General features: G+C 38.7%; 1 pseudogene across 1 annotated transcript; it reads left to right on the top strand.

Annotated features, from left to right (window-relative positions):
- The first annotated feature begins 1,443 nt into the window (after nt 1-1,443).
- On the top strand, nt 1,444-21,467 carry LOC113569448 (scavenger receptor cysteine-rich type 1 protein M130-like; annotated as a pseudogene). The gene is made up of 26 exons (XR_014126032.1): nt 1,444-1,553; nt 1,872-2,183; nt 5,676-5,975; nt 6,092-6,400; nt 6,741-7,043; nt 7,211-7,519; nt 7,782-8,084; nt 10,552-10,554; nt 11,855-12,157; nt 12,292-12,594; nt 12,838-13,203; nt 13,259-13,573; nt 13,676-14,033; nt 14,264-14,578; nt 15,000-15,305; nt 15,423-15,488; nt 15,699-16,013; nt 16,833-16,886; nt 16,977-17,120; nt 17,210-17,308; nt 19,400-19,462; nt 19,721-19,777; nt 19,874-19,948; nt 20,241-20,303; nt 20,415-20,477; nt 20,872-21,467. The product of XR_014126032.1 is annotated as a scavenger receptor cysteine-rich type 1 protein M130-like (transcript).
- The last annotated feature ends 2,472 nt before the right edge of the window (nt 21,468-23,939 follow it).

Raw genomic sequence — 23,939 nt, 5'->3', positions numbered from 1 at the left:
AAACGCAACAGAACACCCTTCACCTTTCGGAGCAATGTTTCGAAACATTGCGCTTAAGAAATTCAACACAAGAGTCGAAACATCCGTACCAAAGGTATCATTACTACTGTGAAGTAGTGTTGATTAAAACAGGAATAAATATTAATCGGAATTCTACTGTTGTGTATTTGTGGAAACTGAAAATTGTAGTGGGCTTGGAAAAAGCCATCATTTTTACAAATTATTTTATATTTGTATGTGTAACAGGCATGGTACAGACTAAACTAAAAAATAAACAATGAGCTCTTTTAGAAGAATGGAACTGTAGTGTTATAAACGGTGTTTCTCTCTTTACTACGCTCAGTTTTAGTATTTTAACCATTTTATAGTATATGTAAAAACAGCTTACGAAACCTTCCTCTTTTGCACTTTTTAGACGTCTCCTTAATGATTCGCTTCTGAAAAGCGTCAGTTTTCAGCGTTTCCGAACTTTTTCTCTTGAACGCAATTTCGCGGGCGAACGATGGGAAAAAAATTTTATTTTACTGAGAATTCATCGAAAGAACATCATGCTACACAGAATCAAGCGAATAACAAATTCGCAATAGTACAGCGATAGTAATGGCCGCTTTCCACGTGTAGGGTGGGCTGAGTGCTTTCAATGTTCATTTGACACTGTGGGACAAGCCTACAAGTGAAAGACAATACGCTTACATTATTCACTTTATCGCTGACTCACAGGTTAAGGGAAAAAAGTCTATAAAGTAAATTCCGCTTTCAATAATTTGATGGCTACCTACGAAATTCTGAGTGGCGTTTGCCATGAGACTTTTTTTTCTAAAAGTTTAACTATTTTAAAATCCCAATCCCTACAGCATGATTACACCATTTTCTATCATTCTGGATTCTTTTGGTTGGGGCTAATACCTTAATATGTGAATATGATGGAAGTTTCACATGTTTCCTTTGCTCCCTGATTCAGGTTTTAAAAAATAATAATTATATGTTTTAACTCATTTCTACGCATGTGTAGAGGAGTGGCGTTTGGCACCGGTTATTTATCAGTGCTTAGATCAGCTCTGTGCAGGTGGCATTAAAGCTGAATCTACACTGAGCGCTTCCTCTCGCTGAAATCAGTCTCCTGTATGCTGGTGACTTTCTCACCACACTCTCCTCAGTCACACGCCTCTAGAGACGGGAGGTGGAGTTCTATTCATCCGCCCTGACGTTCTTTTGATATATATGGAGAAATTTTTAAAAATACTTTTTTGATTTGTCACTGAAGATGTTTGATGATTATACTTCTCTGTCTAATAAGGTAATAGTGATTGTGATTGGTGGCTGTTAGAAACTCTCTCTCTCTCTCTCTCTCTCTCTCTCTCTCTCTCTCTCTCTCTCTCTCTCTCTCTCTCTTTATAGGGGGCTAGGGGGACCCAGTTTCTTCAGTCTCTCTGTGGTAGTGGAGTTAAAGGTTGCCTGCTGAGTTTAACAAAGAGTGTGTGCAGGGCAGAGGAAGATGGACAGCTGTCTGACTTTAATTCTTCTGATGTCCACAGTCACACTCACTACTGCTGGTAAGTCCTCATGTCAAAAACACATTTGAGCACATAATCATCATCATATTATTATTATTATTATTATTCGTATTATTATTATTATTAATAATAATAATGTGTTTGCTTATATCTTAACACTATTGTAATTTAGTTATTCCTTGACTTTTTTACATCTGTAGCTACACATAAAAGAAGGGACAGAATAAACAGGCAGGCATACATAGCCATACATAACTCATGTGCAGTTAATATGGTCTTTTTATCTCTCTTTTCCTCTATCTCTGTCTCTGTCTCTCTTTTTCTATCTCCATCTGGTATCTTCTATTTGGTATGCAGACAGTGTGAGACTGGTGGATGGTGGTCGCTCCTGTGCTGGGAGAGTGGAGATTTTTTATAGACGACAGTGGGGAACAGTGTGTGATACTCGCTGGGATATGAAAAAAGCTGCAGTGGTATGTAGAGAGCTGGGCTGTGGGGAGGCTGTAGATGTACTGGGTAATGCTCACTTTGGACCAGGATCAGGACCAATCTGGATGGATCCAAGGATGTGTACTGGATCAGAGCCTACATTGGAAACATGTGGAGCTTCTAAAATTTTGAGACAACTTGAATGTAATCATGATAAAGATGCTGGAATGATCTGCTCAGGTAAACCGTACTAATTCTCATTCTGAAATGTAATTAATTTTTTCAGTGGTCCACTTTAAAACTTTGTTTAATTGTAACATTTTAAACATCACACTTCCTAAAATCTTTTTGCCAACTATCTTATTTATTTATTTATCTATCAAAAAAACAAATGCTAAATGATGAAAAAAGTCTTTAGAAGAAACAATATTAGATGAAATGGAGATACAAAATTACTGATGCAAATGGAGTCAAACTTTGTTTGGGAATTATATTAGGCCAGGGAACTATCTAATCTTTTCTTGTGTTAATCTCTTTCAAAGTTTACTATTATCTGATAGTGAACAATAACATTCAATAAAATACAGAAGAATGTATCATGCAACATTATATTTATATAATATGTATATTGTGTTATTACTATAGTATTATTTTTTGGTCACAATAGGGAACAAAATAACTATTAAAAGACTATGTTGATGTTATAATATTTGCAATCTGATGTATTTGTCCATTTCTGTAGTATGTGTATAATACACTATACAGTAATTATGCTAGGTTAGAGTATATACATTTAGAGTCTATTTAAAAAAACACAAAGGTGTATAATTAATAATATAAAGTAGTTTATTATATGTGCAAAGTACATAACAATCCACAATTTGGAATGACCTGAAGATTCCATATAACTGGTAAAGGAGTTTGTTTCCATATATAGTGTTGTAGTATATGAAACCATAAATTAATTGTCTTGGTCTTAGGGTAGGAGGACTCAGATTTGTAAGCTTCACATTTTCACTCGACCATCAGCAAATATGACCATAACAAGTAAATGATGTTCATAACTGTCACTGTGGTATAGTATTTTGAAAGATGTAGCATTTCCACAGACAATTGCTTCCAAATTTACAGTTTTAACAGACTAAGACAATCTGCCTTCTCAAAGTATAACAGGTGGTTTCATTTCATGTAACTTAAGTGATAGTGTTCGTATTTGCTTGCTGGTGCGTGGTTATGTGTCCTCAACAAACATAGATGGCAGCTTTGTAAAATTATTATTATTATTATTATTATTATTATTATTATTATTATTATTATTAGTAGTAGTAGTAGTAATAGTAGTAGTAGTAGTAGTAGTAGTAGTAGTGGTGTTGGTGGTGTTGGTAGTAGTAATATAGCTGCATAATTTTATTATGTATTTCATATATTTGTAGGTTTTATGTATTATCATTATTATTATATCTATGATGATATTGCTCAATCTTCCATTTTATCAAAACACGTGGAATTTTACGTAACAGAACACATGTAATTGATCCTTTCCATAACAGCTTGATTTTTTTCTGTTCATTCATTCATATTACTCCTGTTTTCATTTAATAATACACATGAGTATATGAACCTCTTTGTTTGGTTTAAACTTAGCTGACCTAAATTGAGTTGACTTTAGGTTCTGACTTCTGAATAACTTTTATAAAAGTACAGTAGGGACAGAAATGTCTTAATTATATCGTTTGCCTACATAAGTTTCAATACAGTTGGGCTGAAAATATCATATTTGACTATTTATAGATTATATATTATTTAATGTCACACACAACATACAATATATTATATACACAAATTTAATATTTAGTATATTTGAAGTATATCTAATGCATTTTTACAACATGCAAAAATATCGAAGTGGTCAATTTCAACAGTTCCAATGGAGGATGAAATTTAAAAAAATTAATCTAAATCAATCAATAAACACAACCATACATAAATAAGTTAATAAATGGGCACCATAAAAGCAATGTATTTATCGATTTATGGATTTCTTTCTTCAATATGGTAAACCAACATAGTAGAGAAAGCAATGTGTTCGATTACTCTTGTCTTGTTTTGAATCACATTGGCAGATTAAATATTTCACACCAGAAGTTTTGCGGCAAGGCGAGAAAGACGTCACAGCTTGTCACAACGTTTGCTATTTAATGCCAGCTTTTATCCCCGATGTATGTATGCAGATTTCTATGCCGTGGCGATTCTAACGTCTATTGGGGCCCTATGCAAAAATTCATAGAGGCCCCTCCAACCAGTGTTCATCGCCATTATCTTATAAATAATCTGACACCAACAAGAAATAGCAAAATGTTAACTTTTTATTTCAAAAGTTAACAGTACTATTATTTTCAGAATATAAATATAAATAACAACATTTTAATGAAAGTATATAGTCTTCATTATATTAAAACCATGACAGATATGGGAAATACAATAAAATACACAAACCTCACTGCACATATAGCACAATAATGTATAACAAACAATACACCTCAGTAATTCAGAGAACACTATTACAAGCTTCTTTCCGTCTAAAGTTCATAAATTAGCATTCATAGCTTGACATTTAGCTCAGTTAGACACAGATTTCATCAGTTAACTAGTGAAAAAATTATGTTCAAATGATCTAATTCCCCCCTCCAAATCACTCCATTACCTATGCTCTGTAAAACTACAGGTAAAACATTACCTACTCTAGAAATTGCAGAGACCGTGTTTATTTCAGTAACAATGCCCAAGAACAAGTTGACTGGTTATGAAGTGTTAATACTATAACTACTAGCTTCTACGTTCTGACAGCCTGATAGGCTAGCTACACTACTGAGTCAACTAGCTGTCAACTACTGACTCTGACTCATGTCATGGAAAACTGAGCTGGACACACTAAGATGCTTTGCAAGCTAGGTTAGCTAATATTAAATGTCAAGGTAAACAAATGAAATAATGTAATTCTAGTGGATGTTATTCAAGTGTGACTCTCCCTCATTTAAGGCTAGACTTGCAGGAATTAGTTATTAATAATTATATTTAATTAGTATTATCTGCCCCACTCACTAGTAATGCTTTTTCTCCTCATCCTCTTTTTTCTTCTTTCTCTTTTCACTGCCAGAAGGATAACTCCTCTTAATTTTTGTTGACTGACTTGTGTTGGTGACAACCTGTTGTCATTATTAAACAAATCTTGAACAATACTTGCAACAGGAGGGAGTGGAGTCAGACAGGGCTCGCTTAGGGAACTGAGGTCACAAACTGTCATTGCAAACTTTGCACATTGCCATTGATGTAATATAAAGTTTGTCAGTTTACAGAATTTAATGATTTTTGCTACAATTTCTCAGCTGTTTTAAGCTGTTACAATATTATGGAACAATTCACAAATGTATTTGGTTTGTGGAGGTTTAGAAACCCATTGGTATACCAGTCTGTTGTCTGTGGAATAGGATTACTATCATGCATGCTCTGCAGTGAGACTCCTCTCAAAGGGTTGGAACCAGCTGAGGGAGAGAGAGAAACAAAACAAAACAACCAAAAAAGAATAAATGAAAAAGAAAGTCATGAAGAAAAGGAATAAAAACATAGTTAAAATGAATCAAAAGTTAACATGGTTTTGTGAAATCTGTTTTAGCATTTCTTAGTCATTACATTAAGTTACATTTGTCTCTATTCCTTGTACTAATATTTTAGGAGTGAGGCTGGTCGGTGGTCCTCGCTGCTCTGGGAGGGTAGAGGTGCTTCGTGGGAAAACCTGGGCCACAGTGTGTGATGCTGACTTTGACCAGCAGGATGCAGAGGTTGTGTGTAGAGAGATGGGCTGTGGGCCTCCTGTGGAGATGCTGGGAGCAGCTGCTTTTGGCAGAGGGGAGGGCCAGGTGTGGGCAAAGGAGCTTCAGTGTAGAGGCAACGAATCTGATATTTACTCTTGTCCGACATCTTCATTCAAAGACAGTTGCTCTCATGATAACGATGTGGGTCTGTTGTGTGCTGGTAAGAAATACATTTATTTTAAGTAATTACATATTTCCACATCTCCCTTTGCTTATGTACTACACTTTCACATTTAGAATAGACTGTCTTCACTCTATTCATTCTGTCTCCCACAGACAGTGTGAGACTGGTGGATGGTAGTACTCACTGTGCTGGGAGAGTAGAAGTTCTTCACAGAGGACAGTGGGGATCCGTGTGCGATGATGACTGGGATATGAGAGATGCTGCAGTGGTGTGTAGAGAGCTGGGCTGTGGGGAGGCTGTAGATGTACTGGGTAATTCTCACTTTGGACCAGGATCAGGACCAATCTGGATGGATGATATAGACTGTAGTGGATCAGAGTCTACACTGAAGAACTGTAGATCCGCAGGTTGGGGTAAACATGACTGTAATCAAACTAAAAATGCTGGAGTTATCTGCTCAGGTAAACTACAATACATCTGCATATGATATCTGTACTGATTGTAATTCACAACCTAATATAGACTTAGTCACTATGGCTCTACATTCAAATGTCTTTGGCAAATTTGTGTGTTTTTCTAGGTATTATATTTCTTAAACCTTTCTCACTATTTGTGTTTGTCATGTCTTGTATGTTGGCAGTATTTTGTACATAAAGGTTTTTACTGATATTTTATGACATTAAAGAAAACCATATGAGCCATGCATTAATTAGAGCATTACCTTAATATTAATCTATTTAAGCATTACTTGGTCATCACAATAAGTTATATGTGTCTCTATTCCCCATAATAATATTTTAGGAGTTAGGCTGGCTGGTGGTCCTCGCTGCACTGGGAGAGTGGAGGTACTTCATGGGAAGACCTGGGCCACTGTGTGTCATTCTGACTTTGACCAGAAGGATGCAGAGGTTGTGTGTAGAGAGCTGGGCTGTGGGCCTCCTATGGAGGTGCTGGGAACAGCTTCTTTTGGCAGAGGGGAGGGCCAGGTGTGGGCAGAGGAGCTTCAGTGTACAGGCAACGAATCTCAGTTTCACCTCTGTCCCTCATCATCTACACTTAAACACAACTGCTTTCATGAGCATGGCGTGACACTAGTGTGTGGGGGTAAGATTTGGAGTAATTCATATATAAACATGTAATTCTCAAACTGTAATTATAAGTTATGTAAGATTTTAACATTTTTTTGTTTCGCTTGCACAACTGTCTCTTTTTCTGATTTGTTTCCATACCTCTCTGCCTCTTTCTTTCTTCCTAATTTTCATTTTGAACAGACAGTGTAAGGCTGATGGATGGTGGTGGTCACTGTTCTGGGAGAGTGGAGGTTCTTCATAGAGGACAGTGGGGAACAGTGTGTGATGATGACTGGGATATGAGAGATGCTGCAGTGGTGTGTAGAGAGCTGGGCTGTGGGGAGGCTGTAGATGTACTGGGTAGCTCTCACTTTGGACCAGGATCAGGACCAATCTGGATGGATGATGTGGACTGTACTGGATCAGAGTCTACACTGAAGAACTGTACATCAGCAGGTTGGGGTAAACATGACTGTAATCAAACCAAAAATGCTGGAGTCATCTGCTCAGGTAAGATGCTCTAAATTTCAATATAAAACTCAAATGCTAGAGTTTACTACTCAACATTTATTAATTTCCTTGCCTTTGTCATTTATGAATCTAAAAATATAATGCATATTATTGTGTTGTTCCCACCTCCATCTCAAGATTTTCCATGACTTTTAAGGGTTGAGACTTTAATTGTCCAGCAAATACATTCACATTTCAACATGTGAATAATAATAATTTGGAAGCACTGAATTTTCTTTGTTCTTTTAAGATAACACTTTAGGGGTCAGATTAGTTGGTGGTCCTCGCTGTTCTGGGAGAGTAGAGGTGCTTCATGGGAAGATCTGGGCAACAGTGTGTATTGAAGACTTTGACCAGCAGGATGCAGAGGTTGTGTGTAGAGAGATGGGCTGTGGGCTTCCTGTGGAGGTGCTGGGAGCAGCTGCTTTTGGCAGAGGGGAGGGCCAGGTGTGGACAGAGGAGCTTCAGTGTAGAGGCAACGAATCCCAGATTCTCCTCTGTACAAAATCATCTACTCTCAAACATGACTGCTCACATGACAATGATGTGGGACTGGTGTGTGCTGGTAAGAAATGCATGCATTCACAGTTAATCTTGTATTTTTCTGACACTAATCATGTATGTTATTTACAATTTAAACCCATTGTTATATGTATATTTTTTTCTATATATGAATTATATATCATTTTAGCATTTTCTCTTTGTAATGGTGATGCTGAAGCTGGGGAAGTGTTATGATTAATTTGCAGATTTTTTGCTGCGGAAATAGTTAAAGAACACAGAGCAACAATAAGTGGAGTCTTAACAAGCATAGAGGCAGAAAACCAGGGAATTATTCTATATCAGGCAGCAATGCCAAAACACAAATGGCTAAGATCACAAACCAATAAAAAAGGAGGGTCAGAAACAAAAAGAGCCAAATGCATCAGATAAACAGTACAGAAATGCAGACAGAGAAAAGTGGCAAGACTTCACAATAAAACAAGCGAGTTTAAATAATACATTTAAAGAGTTCCAAACAGTTCTTAGTGTGCAGAGTTACGAACTATGGAAACCAGTCAGTATTCTGGAGCAGATGTGCTCTGGTGGTGGAAGTGGGAAGTGTCTAAGGCCTCCATCTGGTGGCCTGTGTGTAACAACAGTGACTTACATGACAATTACGCATACCCCCCTCCCTCCCAACTTAATCACTCTCTCTCTCTCTCTCTCTCTCTCTCTCTCTCTCTCTCTCTCTCTCTCTCTCTCTCTCTCTCTCACTCTTGCTCTTGCTCTCTCTCTCCCTGACAAACAGACATGGTGAGGCTAGCGAATGGCAGCAGGCCTTGTACTGGGAGAGTGGAGATTCTTCATCAAGGACAGTGGCGAACAGTTTGTGATAAAGGCTGGGATATGAGAGATGCTGCAGTGGTGTGTAGAGAGCTGGGCTGTGGGGAGGCTGTAGATGCAGTGGGTAAAGCTCACTTTGGACCAGGATCAGGACCAATCTGGATGAATGAAGTGGCCTGTAGTGGATCAGAGTCTATGCTGAAGAACTGTGGTTCAATTGGAAGGGTTAGTGACTGTCATCATGCAGGAGTTATCTGCTCAGGTAAATAATACTAATCTTTAGAATGGATATATTTACCTCGACTGGCATTTCTGCATATTTGCTAGCTTTCAGACTTTGTTATACCAGTTATGACATTACAAATTTTGTGCATTTCAGTTGTATATTTGTTTAATAAAAGGAAAGCATGGCATCATTATCATTAGAAGCTTCTATGGACATGATCCTATGAATGTGACATGCTATGATAGATCAGTTGTTAACAATTCTGGTGGAGTTCCTTTTTCAGATAAAACAGCTGTGCTTTCTTTCTTCAGCATTTGTAAAGGAAATTAAAATATCCCTTGTCACTTATTAGACCACCCACAAAACCTATTTTCTAATAATATATTTATTATTTGCTGCCATTAAAGAAGAACCATGCATGAACTAGATAGATAGATAGATAGATAGATAGATAGATAGATAGATAGATAGATAGATAGATAGATAGATAGATAGATAGATAGATAGATCACTTTATTAATGCCAGGGGGAAATTGACATATTGCAGTAGGTCAAGGTACAAAAAAGGCAACAGTGCAAAAAAGCAGATAAAACCAAAACAAATTACAATATATAAAAATAAGAAATGTAATAAGAACTAAGATACAAAGATATAGTATGTATGTCTTTTGCAAAGTGTAAAAATAGTGAGGTGTCCGCTCATTCCGCTCATTCACTGTTTACCGTCTAACAGGCAAAGTGACAGTGCAATACAAACATTCACTGAGGTGTGTATATATGATTGTGCAGTGAATGCAGAAGAGAATGACAACAGAGTGGATATTAATAATAAGCACGATTATCTAATGCTCAATACCACTCAGTAGTGTCCCGACACAAAGAAGGATTGTACAGTGTGCTCGCAATTGGAACGAATGATCTCCTGTACCGCTACTTACTACAGCAGAGCAGAATGAGTCTGTGACTAAAAGATAATAAGATAGCACTCATGGCAACAGACTGGTAGAACATTATCAGCATATTGATGCACACATTAAAGGAACTGAGCGTACTCAAAAAGTAAAGTCTACTCATTGCCTTCCTGTACACAGCTTCTGATGACACCAAGGTATTTGTACGTTACCACCTGCTCAACATCCTGATCCTTGATGGTAAAAGGACTGGTCATTGTCCTCCTCCTCTTGAAATCTGCCACCATTTCCTTGGTCTTGTCCACATTGAGGAGCAGATGGTTCCTCTCACACCACTCTACAAAACTGTTAACCGCATTTCTGTATTCTCCCTCCTTGATACATCCAACCACCGCAGAATCATCAGAAAACTTCTGAAGATGGCATAGGTCAGACCGGTACTGGAAGTCAGTCGTGTACAGGGTGAATAAGAAAGGTGAGAGCTCAGTTCCCTGTGGTGCTCCAATGTAACTGACCAAGACTTCAGATCGGCTTGCTCCCAGCTGCACGTAATGGGGTCTGTCAGACAGGTAGTCCTTGACCCAGGTGATCATGGACATGTCCACCTGCATTCTCTCCATCTTCTCCCCCAATCTGAGAGGTTGGTTGGTGTTGCATGCGTTTGAGAAATCAAAAAAGGTGATTCTTACAGTGGAATTGTTCTGATCCAGATGTGCATGTCCCTTCTGCAGTAGGTAGATAACAGCATCAACCACACCTACCTGCTGCTGGTAAGCAAACTGCAGAGGGTCCAGGAAAGGGCTGACTATAGGTCTAAGATATGACAGCACTAGTCTTTCGAGGACCTTCATGACATGAGATGTGAGCACCACCAGTCTGTAGTCATTCAAGGAAGAGGTAGTGGACTTCGTTGAAACAGAAACTAGGTAGGAGGTTTTCCACCGCATTGGTGGTCCACTGTTTAAGGCTCAGGTTATAGATCTGCTGAAGGATCCCACACAACTGGGTTGCACAAACCTTCAGTACCCTTGGGTTGATTCCATCCAGCCCTGCAGCTTTGTGGACTCTAAGCTTTTCCAGCTGTCTTTTCACCTGGCTGGTTGTTACTACTGGGTGGGGGAGTTGTGAAAGTTGCGACTCAACAGATAATGACTGTAGGGTGAGAGGGGGTGGGTACTGATGTTTAAGAGGTGTTGATGTTGAGGAAGTGGGGGAGATGCCTCTGCAGGTGTGGACGGAGGGTGTTGTGCTGAACCAGTTAAAAAACACATTCAACTCATTGGCCTTGTCTTGACTGCCCCCAGCAGTCTGTTGCCTTATTTTGAAGCCAGTGATCTGATTCATGCCTGTCCACACCTCCTTTGCATTCTGCTGAAGCTTCATCTCCAGCTTCCTTCTATAGCCTTCCTTGTTCTCCCGGATTCTCGCCTTAAGCTCTTTCTGCACTCCCTTCAATAGTTCCTTGTCCTTAAGTCTGAAAGGCTGTTTTTTCCTATTAAGAAGTTCCTTCAGGTTTTTGGTGACCCATGGCTTGTTGTTAGGAAAACAACGTACCCACCTGACAGGAACAATGAAGTCAGTGCAAAAGTTGATATAGTCGCTGATACAGTCTGTGATACTGTGATAATGTCCTTGCCAGTTTGTAGTCTCAAAGCAAACCTGCAGAGCCTTCTCTGCCTCTGGTGACCACCTCTTTATTGACTTATTTGCCACAGGTTGTTTTAAGACAACAGGCCAGTATGTGGGTGACAACAGAACCAGGTTATGGTCTGATATAGTCTAGTGAAATATTCTAAAAAATCAATAATGTAAGTAGTTTCTCTGTTACTAGAATGTGTTCCATGGTCTCTATTCCCCATACTAATATTTTAGGAGTGAGGCTGGTTGGTGGTCCTCGCTGCTCTGGGAGAGTGGAGGTACTGCATGGGAAGACCTGGACCACAGTGTGTGATGCTGACTTTGACCAGAAGGATGCAGAAGTTGTGTGTAGAGAGCTGGGCTGTGGGCCTCCTGTGGAGGTGCTAGGAGCAGCTGCTTTTCGCAGAGGGGAGGGCCAGGTGTGGACAGAGAAGCTTCAGTGTCGAGGCAATGAATCGGATATTTTATCCTGTCCAACATCATCTGCAGTCAAACATGACTGTTCTCATGACAGTGATGTGGGACTGGTGTGTGCTGGTAAGAATTCTGTTTTTAAAAACTGATTTCACATTTTACATAAAACACATTTTCTGTGTTAAAAACCCATTGTACATGATGATCTGTCTATCTCTCTTTGTTACTCTATCATGTTCTTGTTCTTGGCCATACAGGAAGTGTGAGGCTGGTGGATGGTGGAAGTCGATGTGCTGGGAGAGTGGAGGTTCTTCATAGAGGACAGTGGGGAACAGTGTGTGCTTTTGGTATAAGTAGAATAGCTGCAGTAGTGGTGTGTAGAGAGCTGGGCTGTGGAGAGTTATTGAGTATTAACGCAGGTTACATACCAGGGTCAGGACCAATTTGGATGAGTCATGTGGACTGCAGTGGAACTGAGTCTACAGTGAAACACTGTGGATCATTGGGCTGGGGTGAACATAGCTGTCTTCATTATTATGATGCTGAATTATTTTGCTCAGGTATGTTTAAATCAGTGTGTTTATTCAATCAGTCTATTTTCTATTAATCTATTTTAGAATGATTTGTATAAACATCTGAGAAATATCATATTTGTGATTAATTCTAGACCCATCACCCACAGAACATAGATGAGATGATTCCGATTTTAAATTTCATAGTATGTTTTAAGTAACTGAATGATTATAGACCATTTATTCTTATATGTGTTGTCCATGGTATTAATGATTTTACTTTACACACAGGTCACAAAATGCCCAGACTTACACATGGTCCTCACCTGTGTTCTGGGAGAGTAGAGGTGCTTCATGGGAATACCTTGGCCACAGTGTGTGATGCTAACTTTGACCAACAGGATGCAGAGGTTGTTTGTAGAGAGCTAGGATGTGGGCGTCCTATGAAGGTGCTGGGAGCAGCTGCTTTTGGCAGAGGGGAGGGTCAGGTGTGGACAGAGGAACTTCAGTGTAGAGGCAACGAATCTGAGGTTTCTCTCTGTCCAACATCTTCAGTCAAACAGAACTGCTCCCATTACAATGATGTGGGACTAATATGTTCAGGTTAAGTATTTGCCATTTTTCTGCCAGAAATATATTGTAACTATGAGATAGTAAGTTAAGCTTTGTTCTTGTCATTTTAGAGATCTGTAATCAGTTCTATGTTTTACAGGTCACACAGCAGTACGTCTGTTGAATGGCTGGGACTCCTGTTCAGGTCGAGTGGAGCTCCTGTACCTCAGTGACTGGGGCTCAGTTTGTGGGGCTAGCTGGGATATGAAAGCTGCCAGTGTCCTCTGTGGACAGCTGAAGTGTGGGAGTGCTGTGGCTTTGTTGGCGGCGGACTGGTTTGGGGAGGGGAGCGGCCGCACCTGGGCTGATATTTTTGATTGTCATGGGAATGAGACACACCTGTCAGAATGTCCCATCTCATCATGGAGTCGAGCAGCATGCTCTCATAAACAGGCTGCTGGAGTCATCTGCAGTGGTGAGCTCTTCCACTCATGTTCACCACATTAGTGAAATTAGTGATGTTTTGCATGCTAAAATAAGCTTATTAATTTACATGTTTAATTATATTCCCATTCAGGTTCATCTCAGGCCTTTCATGAGGGGCAAGTGCGGTTGTCTGGAGGGAGGGAGTGTGAGGGGCAGGTTGAGGTTTACTTTATCCAGGACTGGAGGAGAGTTCTCCTGGACTCCTGGAGTGTATCTGAAGCCTCTGTGGTGTGCAGACAGCTGGGCTGTGGCTCTGTACTGAACTTCTCCAGCTCCTCTCCATCCAGTCCTGATCAACACAGCCACGTGTGTGAGGGGTTTCAATTGTTCTGGGAGTGAAGCTCATCTGGGGAACTGCAGCACTGCAAACCTCCTCAACCTCTCCTGCAGCTCCATGGAACAGCTATCAATCACCTGCTCTGGTAAGTGTTACATTAACCTAAAAACTGGTAATTGTTAACAAAATTAATAACATGCTTGCCTATTCTACTCTAAAATCTACACCAGTTGTGTGAGGATTCATGACCTTTGTCACATTAACAAAAATAATAACCTCATGTGCTTATTTTGGTGGAACAATTCTATGTAAATCAAAACCAGAGTTTAAACTGTCTGAACTGTTCTGGACAATTAAGGTGTGACTGTGTGTGTATACACACTTTGTGTGTGTGTGTTTCAGCCCACTCCTCCATCAGGCTGGTTGGATCTGGGGGAGACTGTGCAGGAAGGCTGGAGGTTTTCCTCAGTGGATCGTGGGGGACAGTGTGTGATGACTCATGGGATATTGAGGATGCCCAGGTGGTGTGCAGGCAGCTGCAGTGTGGAGTGGCCCTCAGTGCCCATGTACCAGCCTGGTTTGGTCCTGGAACCGGGCCCATATGGCTGAATGAGGTGCAGTGTGAGGGGAACGAGACGTCCCTGTGGAACTGCAGGTATCAGTCTGGAGGAAAGCATGACTGCAGACACAAGGAGGATGTAGGCGTCGTGTGCTCAGGTGGAGTATGCTGACTGCAGCTGTTCTTGAATTTGATTTGCTTGTCTTTTCTTCTTTAAAGTGTATAGTGATAACATAAAATGTAACACAGTTGCACAGTTCAAAGGCAAGTGTCAAATGTAAAAGTCTATGACATTAAGCATACAAGAATGATATCTAATAATTCTGACAGAAGATAACCCAAAACTGCACCAAAGCAGTGTCATATTTAATAATGCTCATTTTAATTTGCTTTTAGCTATTTAAGTTTTATGTTAAGAAAGCTAAGTTTCATATGGGTTTAAAGAAACATAAAAAAAACAGTAATTAAGACACTGATGGCAACTGTGCATTTATACTTTGGGTAGAGTGAGCTCTTGTAGAACGGTCTAAGAATCATAAAGATTAACAAAACAGTGGTCTGCATATTTTCTCTCACCAGAGTTTAAAGAGATCAGACTCACTGAGGGGTGTAAAGGGAATCTGGAAGTGTTCTACAATGGGACCTGGGGGAATGTGTGTGTGAATGAGATGAATGAAGAAACAGCAAGTTTGATCTGTCAAGAGCTGAACTGTGGGAAAACAGGCAGGGAGTCTGGGGCCAGAGCAAGAGTGGAATCATCTCCTAACTGGCTGGATCAGGTGAAATGTAGGAAACATGATTCCACTCTATGGCACTGCCCATCTGACCCCTGGGGGCACAATAAGTGTGATAATGACAAGGAGGTGGCTCACATTACCTGTTCAGGTAGGCAGATTCTCCCTGCATGTAAAGATTCTTGCAGATATCAAGTAGCTGAGAAGTTAATCATTAAATGCTCATGAGCGTTAAATCTGCAATCATAATTTCTTACCATACTCACAGAAGAGCAGAAACATTTACAAAAACATGTGAAATGCTCTTCATTTCCCCATCAAAGCCAGTGCTCAGGTAAGGATGCATTAATTAATGAGAGCATTAAATCAAAATTCTTCCAATATCTTACCCATCATTGCAAATTTTAATGGATTATTCAACATCAATACTTCACACAGTCAAAGTTGTCACGAAATGTGGTATCTGCTGAACCCAGACAGTTATGTTACTGCCCTAACTGTCCTGTGCAGTATTTTCTCCTCATGTCATATGTCTGTGGTATAGTTCCGCTGCCTCTCAGGCTGAGTGGACCAGAGGGAAGCTGCTCTGGGAGGCTGGAGGTTTATCATAATGCTGCGTGGGGCTCCATCTGTGATGATCAGTGGGACATCAGGGATGCTGAGGTGGTCTGCCGACAGCTGGGCTGTGGGAAGGCACTGAGTGCTAATGGGAGTGCTGCCTTTGGTGCTGGTGAAGGGGCGATCTGGTTGAACAGAGTGGAGTGTAGAGGGGATGAAATTCACCTGTGGGACTGCAGTTATTCACTGAAGAACCACACTGACTGCTCCCACAAAGAGGATGCTGGCATCATTTGTGCAGGTTAGAGGAGACCTCAGACAGGGTTTTGGATTCAATAAATAACTCCTTTGACAAATTCAGTATCTGAAAAATAGAAATTGTGCTTGCAATGTTTTGATGTTTTTGTTTTTTTTTAGTTTGTAGGCTAATTACACCTTGTTATGTATCTCTGGGTGTTGTACCTGGTGATGAGGGATACACCTGTGCAGCACATCATCAATTATTAATGTTGCTGTAAGCAAGGACTCTCATTGGGTGGACGTTGTCACTGAGCCCTCTGTCCTCACATCTCATCCTTGCATCTCTTTGTCACATCCCCAGAGGGAGGAGTTAAGTCATGAGGAAGAGGTGCAAAGAAGTGAGAACAGTTAAAGAAATGAGAAGAACCTAGTAATGAAGTTCTTCCCTCCTAACTAATGTATAGCCCTGAAAATACATGTCCTTATACATTGAAGTAGCATTAGTATACAGTCAAATCTGAATAAAAAGTGAGCAAATATAAATGTCATCTGCAGCTTCATTATTCATGAATTGCTTTTTGGCTTACCAGAACTGCCAAACTCACAATTAAATATTGACATTTGGTCCGTGACAATGAACACCAGTGACAATGATAAATGTTTTTAATAACCTGAGAAATGCTGGATTTTGCAGGTAAATCGTTGTCAACATCAATAACAACAATAATATCAAAAATGTCTAGAAAGAAATGTAAATTAAATGATATAACAGACATATACTTGCTAGGGTCAGTTAGAGAATAAAGCTAATTATGGCTTTGATTTTGTATGTTTGTGTGAGTTCTGTGTCCACCTAACTGATTTGGTTCTCTATTTCTAGACATCTCCCTGACCCCTGTGATTACAAGCAAAGTAACCACCAACTCCATCTCAGGTCCTCTTTTCATTCCTCTGCCTCTTTTTTTTAAATGTTCAAATGAAAAATACTGTTTATACACGTTCTCCTTTGCAATTTCCTGTCCAGTTGGTAAATCTGAGATGACAACCAGTCGACCTCTACCTCAACCAGTTACCTCTTCAGTGGTCCTGCTGGTACTGGGAGTGCTGCTCTTCCTGGCCTTGGTGCTTCTCTCTGGGCTGGTTTACCAGAACAGAGTGCTCAGGAGAGGTAGGGAACATTCACATATAATCTATGGTTTCCGACATTTTACACCATTAATTTGCTGAAGCCATGTTTCCTCATGTCTTCACACCCAGTGCTCTATAAGAGGAGGCATAAGACTTTGCCTGAAGTAATCTATGAGGAGATTGACCACAGAATCACCAGTGGAAAAACTCCCATCTCTGTTCAAAAGGGTGAGTAATATGGAGGGTAATATTGCAGGCAATCCTAGTGTGTATGACACAGAGATAAAAGAAAAAGACAGAGTGAGAGAAAAATGAGAGCTTGTGTGTTATATTTGTTATTTTGAAGCTGTGTGACTGTATCGCACTCTTTTCATACCTTATGACATTTCACATCTTGCTGCTCACTGCATTAAGAGGTCTGAGCAGTATCATAATAAATGTCTGCTTGTAAGGCAAGGCATATTTTAATATGTAGTACCTTTCATGCACAATAGGAATTCAAAGTACTTTGCTCAAATGTATAGAAACATTGAGTGGAAAAAAGTTTTAAATAAAGGCTGAGATGTCACCTCAGAAAGGGCTTTAAAAAATAGGAGTAGATTTAAAGTAAAGTAAAATTACACATTAAAAGATAAAGATACAAGAACATTGTCAATCTAAACAATGATTGCTGTTAATGGCCAAATGTAATCTCCTGTCTTTTCTTTGTTCAATTTGGTGCCTTTCCAGTTGTTTATCTCTAGGCACTTTTTTACATGCTGAATATGTAAAAGTGATGTAAAGTAATATATTTAAAGAATTATCTTCTAAACTTGGAGACACACAGAATTAAGGACATAGCTCAGCCCCTTTGTTTTCCAGTCAGTAGGAGGGGCAGAACTGCACATATGCATTTCTGTTGCTCCATTCCCTGCTCTCTGTAAGGTGGTCTCAATCCCAGGTTAGCTGGGTGATATCAACAGCCTACTGGGTGAGCAACCACACTCTAACAATGGTGGGCCCGTTTGCCGAACAGTTAGAGCCTGGGTCAGGTAAAACAAAAGAAAAAACTAAACACCACGCTGAGCGTGGAAAAAAGGGAGAATAAAGGACGCCAGGGGAAGGAATGGCAACCCCGATGCACTGGGGAAAACTCAAACTAAAACTTCCCAAACAAAACCACAAAACAGGGAGGAACTTGAATGGCTAAGGGAAGCATCCGGAGAAAGACAGACTTGAGAGGGAAAACTGGAGAGAGGAGGGGACGTGTGAAAACACGGACACCCTCACAGCACAGAAGTGAGGTGTAGTACGAGAGCTCAGACCTCAATACCTTAAGTTACCGGCTAGGAGCTTAGCTCAGAACTTTGGCAAAGACCCAGCACTGAATGACTGGTTCACTGGGCTTATATAAGGTCTAGCCCAACTGTTGGGTGTTAAGCCTGATTAGTGGTGTGGTTGACTCAAGGCCTCCCTCTGGTGGCTGGAAGGGGCCTCAGCCTGGTGCCAACCCTTACACTCTCTGTCTCTTACTACTTCTACCTGTTCTGCATATGCTTTCTCTCTCCTTCTCTTCTCACTCTTGTTCCCTGCTCTCTCATTTGTCATGTATTAAATGTAAATTACTTTTTCACATGTTACATTTAAGAATTTACATTTCATTTTAATACTATTTTCACATGTTCTCATCAAATAATCTTATGAAATGTTTCCTTTGAGAGAGAAAACTACATGTGAATTGTGATTTTGTTTTTGCATCACCAGTTCATGCTAATTAAATAACACAAATTTGCAAAATGAATAGTTTACTGCTTATATTTCTCATTTTAAGCTTGTTATCTAGTTAGCAGTGCCCCCTTGTTAACTTAACAAGTGCCTTCATTTTAATGGTTCAATATGTGTTTTTTGGTAAGTGAAATGGTTATATGTGAGTACATTTTAAATGATCATTACCTTGTCTTCTGACTTGCTTTTAAATACTGGCATCACTATTATTATTAGCTGCTCAAGTGTTTGGAAAGATGCTGGGTCATTATGGGACCTGTAGTCCCTGTAGTGAATTTATATGGTATAGTTCTACTCAACAAGGTTAAAATATAAAGCATTATGGATTTTACCAGTGATTATAGTGGGGCATGGAAACATTTCAGTGGGGCACATGCTCCATTAAATTGGGTCTAGTGACACCCCTGGATTATTGTATTTGTATTGTATGGAAACATTGCAGTCAACTGGACAAATATTCTGTTGTTCTCACAGCTCATTATTATCCCTGAAGGAAGATGCTCGTGATTTCCTGTTTCAAGCATGTTTCATGATTGCTCTGTTCTCTTCTGATAGAATATATCGATTCAGAGGCTCAGCATTCTGGTTATGAAGATGTTGGTAAAGAGCTTCTCTCAGGTAAGGGTGGGATTACATCTCACAAAGAAATATTAGAATTGATAGAAATCATAGTGTTCTTTAATAATGTTACACTTCCAATCAATGCTGTTTTGTTGTAAACATACAACTTTTTAAAAACTCTTTAGTCAGTGTGCTGTGGGTGCCAGTTGTGGTACCTTGTAGAGTTTTGGTGACTGTTCTCATAGACAATTCTCTTTGGATGCAACATGTATCTTAATATAATTTACAAGAAATGCACTTTTCTTTCGGTTTCAGCAAAATCTGTCAGTGAAGAAAAGACTGAGTATTATGATGATGCTGTCACCAGTAGTGGTCTGTCATTTAAATTTGTTTAATTCCTCACTTCATTAAAATGAAAGAGATGATGATGACTGAAATTACTCCATCAGCTCATTTTATTTGATTTAGGTGATCTAGGGACAGAAAATCCACAGGATAATTACAATGACATCACACATGGACAGACACCTGATACTGTAGCAAGTATGCTTGACTAAAACCCCCTTGCTTCTGGAAAATGTAGTTCTACTAATAATTTCATTACTCACACTACTGCCCAAATAGGTAACTAATTTGCTGTCAATTTGCGACACTGATACAAGGCAAAGCTGCACAAGGTTGAAGTTGTAACATTGACAGTGATGCATATACTATCAATTATTTTTCTTAAGCTATTTTTGTTAATTTTACATCAATTTGCACTGTAAATTTTAAACACATAAAATAACACTCAATGACACTGATGTCTGATGGCATTTATCTTGTGTTTTGATAGAGGATGTCATGGAGATCTATGATGATGCTGTTACTGTTGGACCAAACTTGCATGTTACAACAGGTTGGTTTCTCTTAAAATGATAAAGGAATTCTCACCACAAGAATCAACACATTATTAATGTCAGACTTGTTGCTCATTGGCATTAAAACTTGTTTACATGTGCTGGTGTAGCTCTCACTCCAGAGTACTATGATGATGTCATCTCCCCTGGACAAGATTCTTTAGGTGGTACAGGTGAGAATACAGTGGCGGTTTAGGTGGAGCCCATTATAATAGGTTTCTATTTCTCTTTACTTGCACATTCCAGCTGCACTGCTTATTAATAATGAGAGACTGGCCTTTCCGTATCATTTGACACATGATGTATTGTAGTGTAATGATAATGTGTGCTGTGAGAATACGGACCAATCTAAAACATTATAGACATGTGATCTGTGTGCTTTGAAGAATCACCAAATCTAAAAAGCATCAATAATGTATGTTTAAAAAAAGATTTGACTATTATATTATGTTTTTATTATATCAACACTGTTTTGTTATGTTGCAAGGCACCCTGTATTTGGAACATACAGAAATATTAATTTGCAAAACTAAATTGGTATATTTACTCTTGTTCTTTTACTTGCAGACTATGATAACCTGTAAGACACAGAGGAAAGGCTTCAGTCAGAGAAAACCTCATGAATGAGAGTGCTTTTGCTCAGGAAATGACATTTGACCTCTTGAAACTCAAAGTGTTTAGATCACAAATGGTTCAATGTCTTGCTTTACCCTTTTGCCAGAACACATTTTTGAAAATGCTTTTAAACATAAAAGCATCATAGAAATACAATATTAAGCCTTTTTATACACATATTGCATGCATGATGTTGAATTTGGTAGCTTGAAATGGCTGATGTATGTTATTTGTTGCAAGGGCTCGTTTATCAGTATTCAGTGCATGTGCTCCCTGGGAATCAAACCCATGACCATGGTGATATTAGCACCATGTTCATAAGATTATTATGGGTTTACACGGTTTTATACACAGTTAGCCAGAATTTAGATTCTGTTTTGTCCTGTATAAAGATGCAAACCTTACTCTGTATAGGCCTACAACAAAGTCATCAGTGTTAAAAGATGGGTTCACTACTGAATCCTATAAATATGCACAATAGATACCTTGACCTGCCTTGACAACAGCCTTGTGAGTAAAAGCTTTGGAATTAATAAAAGGTTATTACACAATTACGAATGGCTTTCATTTCTGTGCGTTTTGTCTTGTGCTCATAAAGAACTCACATATTGTACAAGCTAAAAGTAGAATGTCTATGATTAAAACAACTAATGTTCCATTTAATGTCTTTTTTTATTACTGGCCTCCCCATAAAGACAGTGTGACGATTGGTCTCCCTCCTAGTGTCTACATTCATATTGTCTACATTCATTGTATCAAATATAACTACTACAATGCATTGGACAGTGGACCTTGGTAGGAAACAGCTCCCCGTTGACAGTAATATGTTCTTCTGGATTGTAACACATATTACAGTTACATACAAAACATTGTCAAATGTAATGTTGCAGCAAATCTGTCAAGCTTCACACATTCCACACAGGTATAATCAAAGGACAACTGCTGCAGTTTTCTGAGATTCTATGCTGTATGAAGAGAAGTAAAAAAAATAAATGTAAATTGCACATAAATCAATAAAGCAGTCAAAATTTAAAACTTTTTTTTTCTAAACACCAGCAAAAGCTCACAAAAAAAGGTACTTCACAAACAAGAGATATGATATGCAAGGTGCCATATCTCTTGAAAATCTATCTATCTATTTCTCTCTCTCTCTCTCTCTCTCTCTCTCTAATATATACTTTTCTGTGAGGTTCACACATCACATGAACTGTAAAATCGGTTCGCGCTCCTAATATGTGCATGATTAATTAGAAAGCAAATAAGAAAGTAATAAGAAAGTAAAATGTGGTTAGATATCAATTATATTCTAAGAAAAAAAATGGCTAGCTAGCTACGTAGCTATAAACTACAAGCACTAGAAACATAAATGCAGCAGCTGAACTGAACTCAGGGTGTGCAGGAAGGCATGCCTTATGTTGTGGCATATTTTCAAGATTCTAAAGGTTCTGAGGTTATAGAAATTAAGGTTTATTATTGATTTTACATATTGATATTTATTTTTGACTACATACAGGTGCATTTGTTAGCTGGGCAATGAAGCATATCTAGCTACATAGCCAGCCAGTCTGACTAATTGGTCACCTAATTGCAATGTAAATATAATGAAAAGTAAAATGTCTAGTAAGTGACCTTTGGCAAGAGCTTGGAATATTCCCAGAAACTGTACTAATCACAAAGAGATTACCAAATCCAGTGTGATGCTTGTGTGTTATGTCATATACACAATGTTTAGCCGATATGAAAAACCTTATGTAGCTTAAACATAACACATGAAGTAAGTAGGACAAAGACCCAGAGCAAAGAAAAAGCTGTTTGTAAGAATTTCTGCATGCTGAATCCAAATATGTTTTTAGAATTTCTCTATTAACCTTTTTTGTTGTTGTTGTTGTTGTTGTTGTTCTCATTCCATTATATTTGCATCTACATGTATGGCATTTAGCAGAAATCTACCAAAGTGCTTTTAGTTGTCTACTTAACTGTACCAAGAAAAGTGCAGGCAAACTATTACTGGAGAAATGTTCAAGATTGTACATATTAAATTTAAGTGTAATAACAGCCTTATTTATTAATAAGTAACATATACTTCATGTAAAATTCACTTAAAAACCTTGAAACCTTGAAAGAAACATCTTTAGAAGTGATTTGAATTCAGTGTAAAAATTATGAGGGCCTCATATTTTATTTTGAGGGACACACAAGTAAAATTGTTGCCTTGTGTTAGTAAATGATTTCCAGTGAAGAAACTCACAACTTGAGTAGTCTTTTTAACGTATACTTTATTACTTTCACTAAAGTAATAATTTAAATGAGTACTTTTATTTCTACTTGAGCAATTTTTATTTTAAAGTAACAGTACTTTTACTTGAGTAGAGTTTTTGGTTACTTCACGCACTTCTGTTGGTGTGTAGTGGGTAGAACAGCGATCTACTGCAGAAATTCATAAGAAGAAAAATTATAAGGTCAACATTAAATATATGTGAAATTACAGTTGCATGCACTAATGAGAAAAAATGCAGAAGAGCTATCAGGCTATCAGTGTAAATTTTATGAGTCGGTAAGTAACTGAGGGAGCCATACTGAACAGTCAGAGAGACAGAGAGAGAGAGAGAGAGAGAGAGAGAGAGAGAGAGAGAGAGAGAGAGAGAGAGAGAGAGTGAGTGAGTGAGTGTTTGTATGTGTAGTGTGTTGGGGTGCATACAGTACAGCCGAGAACTAAGAACATGACGAACACGGCAATGAATATTATCTCCCTAAGAGAGACACTGTCTGTATGGCAATGGAAGAAAAAATATTAAATGCTTTCATCTTCAGTAAACCTATCTGTTATATCCCTGCATATCTGTAAAAACAGCATATAAAATACATCAAACACAAAAAAATTACCCCAAACAATTGAACCGCAGTTCCACGGTATTTTTAATGAAAATTTACGCTTACAGTAGACTCTCACAAAGCCCTGTGAGCAATTGCTTTGAAAGTGCTTTGAACTAAACAGCTAACTGCATCACTTTGTAAACACT

This window comes from Electrophorus electricus, chromosome 11 (assembly GCF_041902795.1).
Source record: "Electrophorus electricus isolate QZ-2024a chromosome 11, ASM4190279v1, whole genome shotgun sequence".
Lineage (NCBI taxonomy): Eukaryota > Metazoa > Chordata > Actinopteri > Gymnotiformes > Gymnotidae > Electrophorus > Electrophorus electricus.
This window is presented reverse-complemented; position numbering and strand designations above follow the sequence as displayed.